We start from the raw sequence: 4,451 nt of genomic DNA, 5'->3' as shown, positions 1-4,451 counted from the left end.
ATGAGTATGAGTGCCTACAATATTTATTCAATGCAATATTCTAAACTGCCTTAAACAAGTACTGCACCTTTTCAGAATCCATTACTCATTTGACACCTGTGACATTGAAAAAAGACATAACGAAAAAAACCTCTCGTGCCTCTCCATTTTTAGAAGGAGTTTATCCCAAGATTACAGAAACTATTACCATGTTGCCTTGTAACTACCTTGTTTTTGAAAAAACATAAATTTGCAAAATTCAGAAAATAGTGGTTATTTCAAGAGTTTAAGCATGTATAATACAAAGCATAATATGGAATCATTGATGTAAAAGAAATATTCATTAGTAAATATATTTGAGGTATTTATTGACAACCATGTTATTCTAGTTTATTCTATGCCAATTAAAGTAATGTAATTTTTTTTTAGCAGACAATTTAGGGATCTCACTGACGAAGAAAACAAATTTTTAGTTATAGTTCATGCACTTACAGCAATCGTTTGTCCTGTAATAAAAGATGAATATCAGAAACTATGTCCTGAAAAAGAGTTTGAAAAAATCCGTACAGATATTTACAAACATCAAGCAACACGTCGCAGTAAGGATTTTGGCAATGATAAAAATATCAGCCAAAAGTCAAACATATACCTTACACGAAAACAACAAGTACAACTTTTTTCCCCAAGAGGTGAGTTTTTTATTACAGTTGGTAAAACTTTTCACATTCACACTATTTTGTGAAGAATGCAAGGTTTTGTTATTTCTATTGATACATTAATTTCTTATTTCTTCTATTTATATAACATAACAATCCAAAGTTGTGCGCAACTCTATCATGTCTATGTCTTTCAGTAGAGCTTTCTTACATTTTGACGCAAGGTACGAACGAACGTAAAGGGAGCACGTATTACATTTCCACAATAACAATTAAGAGTCTTTGTATCTCTGGTAAAACAGAATTCTTTTATAAATAAAATTCATCTTTCAAAAATAAGCTTATCGCAAATAATACACAATTTTAATATCTGAAAATAAAGAAAAAATAGTGTCAAATACACTTACGTCCGATACGTTACTTATGTTAACCACGATTACACATATTTGCGCGGGAATTGTTCAAGCATGAGTATCACGGTTAATATTTAATGAAATTATTGAAGTAAGTTACTTTAAATTTCTCAGAAAATTGTCAACGTGGATCATCGAGATTTGCAAGACCAGGATGCTACAATGTTTTGAAAAAGTAATATGAAATAAATCAAGAAAAGAAAAGTGTTTTTCTATTAATGTTAGTGTTAAATGTGAAAAAAAGTAATGTGACTCTTGTGATTGCAGGCAACAAATGTGAAACTAATACTATATATAAATGCTAATTCAGTTTAATATGAACGTTACAAAGTTCACACTGATTAACAAGCATTATGTTTAAAAAAAAAGAAGAAAAACAAAAAGTTATGTAGAAACCATTCAACTTCGAAAGGGGGAGTGGGTTCCCAGGTAGCACAAACACATTTTATTGATATTTTTAAAATATATTGCAAAATGTCACAAAAATATCATTCAGAAATATTGTTTTGACGTGAAATGTATGGCTGTACTAATGTGAATAGCATATTTTCAGCTGATATTTGTTCTGAATGTTTAAAGAACATTTTTTTTAAATATTTTGATTTTATATTTAAATAACATAATTTTGATATCATTCAGTGTCAATTGAAAATATCCAGAAAACATACATATCAAACGTTATCCAAAAATATCCTTTTCATGTCTAAAATATGTTTTATGGATGTCTACCAAATGTTTTTAAAATATCAGAGGCAAGTTTAGGTAGAAATATCTCTTGAAAATGTAAATTAAATATTTCAACAATGTTTTATGGATGTCTTCCCAATATTCTTAAAACATCTTGGTTAAATGTTTGTAAAAAACATTATATAAATATTCAAAAAACGTTTTATGTTGAGGCCAACTCTCAGCTTGCAGATATATCATGCATATTTAGACTTACATTTATCAGCTCTCCTCCAGGGCACCTGTTTCTTGTTCTATCATTATATGTAGTGTAATGTAGACTGTTTATTTTTTTATTTTGTTTTGCAATGCGATTGTTTTTCTCCGACTTGTGGAAATTTGAATTTTTGGTTGATATTTTTCAAACTCTTTCAAACAATTAAGAGCAGTCAAAGCATGACATTGCATACTGCCCACACAAAAGCATTGATAGAATAGCTTATTCATATGACAGGACGACTGTCAATGAATATTGAATTTTCCTGAATAGCATTTAAACATTTTATTAATTATTCAGAGTCTGTATCTTCTACTGCGAGCCTCCTCTTCTTGTTAGCCTTCTGAAGAAGAAATAATACATAAATGTTTAAACTCAATTGAGATTTAAGCTTTTAAGCCGATATCAGGTCAAACATTATGAAAAAAATTGTATTATAATAATTAGATTACAGGTATGTCGTTATTTAGATTATGATATAGATTCAGGAAACAGAACTATGTCAAAAAACCTTCTAACTAAATAAAGAATTCAAGTGAAAAATACAAAGTCAAATCTAAATCAAAGTGACACTTAGCATTGACAGTAATATTAAACATTTTATGCATATATATCTGCGAATTTCTAATCCGATGTAGCATAAAGGATGGCTATTATGTTACTTACTTAAAGTTATTCATTCTTGGCTATCAAATGGTAGAATGCATTTTGTCCCATCTCCATTTCCATGCATTTTGAAGCCAGAATATTTTCAATGACTATTAAAATTCCTTTTGCACTCTGCTTTAATTTGTCTTCTGTAGTTCTCAAATGCCAGATCTATAAATTTATATGAGAATGTAAAATTGTATATTAAAAAGAAACTCTACTTCAAGTAATTCATACACGAATCTGTCTGCAAATTTGTAGAAGACTTTTTCCGTATGATATTTTTTTCACATTTTACCCCCTTTTTTCACATATACATGATATACATGCCATTTCATTTTGTTTAAAATATATCTTTTTCACTTTTCCATGATATCTTAATGTTTAATTATAACACTGCATACATATAATTTAAAGAAGTAGCGTCTTCAACTTTTTGTGATATTTACTCCTACAAACTATTCAAATACAGATTTTGTTTTGCCAAAGTTTTGCCGAGCACAAAAAAGCAAGATTCAGTCGAGTCCATATATCAATTACGATTTTTTAAAATAACAACTTACATGTTTCTTTCTCTTTGAACTGTGATTTTCTCTTTTAGTTTTCTTTGTTTTCACTGCTTTCGGAAGTTACAAATAGACGACAGGAAATAACCTCAAAAATGACCATCCCATTACATTTAGATTTTCTATAATCTTAATTACCATAGCAACTATCTTTGAAATGTGTCCAACATCTGGTTAATCTATCAGAATGTGTTTGATTAACAGAATGGTTGTATCAAATATCACTCTGTATATATTTGTTTATTATGTTTCATCAATTAAAGTTGAACGAAAAAAGTTATAATAATACACGATTGAAATGTTCCTCAAAGGTTAAAATTATCTGGGACTAGTATAATAGTCCCAGAAATTATCAAGGAGATTATCTCATATAACCTCTTTGGAACTATAAAAATGAGGAGTCATTCATGTTAATGTGATATCTAAAAAATATTTCTTTTTCATATCAAACACTTGCTTCACTCAAATATTACTAACAAACATTTGACAAACATTTCTGTCATACATCTTACAAATATCTAGAAGACATATTATGTTAAAATGTTTATAAAAGGGTCTCCAACTAATATTTTCTAAATAAAATCGAAAAAATATTTTGTTAAGACAGTTATTTAAATATTCATTAGATATTACCAGCTTATATTTTTAATTAGGACAAGAAATTTATTTAGATGTTACATCAAAAAGATATTTTATTATACATCAAACCTATGCTTAACGCAGATATTAATCAAAAATGTTTTATAAACATTTCTTTTACACATCTTACAAATATATATTATAATTATAATATAAAAATGTCCATCAGATATTGTTTTAATATTGTAAAGAAATATTTCTTCGACATGAAACTGTTCTCATTTATAAAACTGTCTTTTAAACGTTTAAAAAACATCAGCAAAAAATATTTATTTATTTATTATAAAAAAATATTTACAAAAAATGTTTTTATATTTGCAATCAAACATTGGGATGAAATGTTATTAGTAAAATATCATTCACACCTAATTTCTGATGTAAACAAAATGTCTTTAAAATATTTTTGTGAAAATATTTCTGATAAACATATATGCAACCAGTCAATAATATCATGAAAATATTTTGTGTTAGCTGGGTTTATGGTTTTTTGTCTGAGTCAAATTTTTTTGTCTTTTTCGACGCTATCAATCAATTTTTTTTCTACAAAATTTTAACACTATAAGGTATGGGGGAAATCTGGATTCAGAATGATTCAAATGCTCGTTCC

The 4,451-nt window shown here is 27.6% G+C and overlaps 1 long non-coding RNA gene across 1 annotated transcript; it reads right to left on the bottom strand.

Annotated features, from left to right (window-relative positions):
* Positions 1-2,182: 2,182 nt before the first annotated feature.
* LOC127721382 (uncharacterized) lies at positions 2,183-3,377 on the bottom strand. Its single transcript, XR_007991200.1, has 3 exons — positions 3,203-3,377; positions 2,658-2,810; positions 2,183-2,334 (listed from the first exon to the last, which is right to left on the bottom strand). It is a non-coding gene; the product is annotated as an uncharacterized LOC127721382 (long non-coding RNA).
* Positions 3,378-4,451: the final 1,074 nt, after the last annotated feature.

The sequence above is a fragment of the Mytilus californianus genome, unplaced genomic scaffold (genome assembly GCF_021869535.1).
Source record: "Mytilus californianus isolate M0D057914Y unplaced genomic scaffold, xbMytCali1.0.p SCAF_12, whole genome shotgun sequence".
In the NCBI taxonomy this organism is placed as follows: domain Eukaryota; kingdom Metazoa; phylum Mollusca; class Bivalvia; order Mytilida; family Mytilidae; genus Mytilus; species Mytilus californianus.
This window is presented reverse-complemented; position numbering and strand designations above follow the sequence as displayed.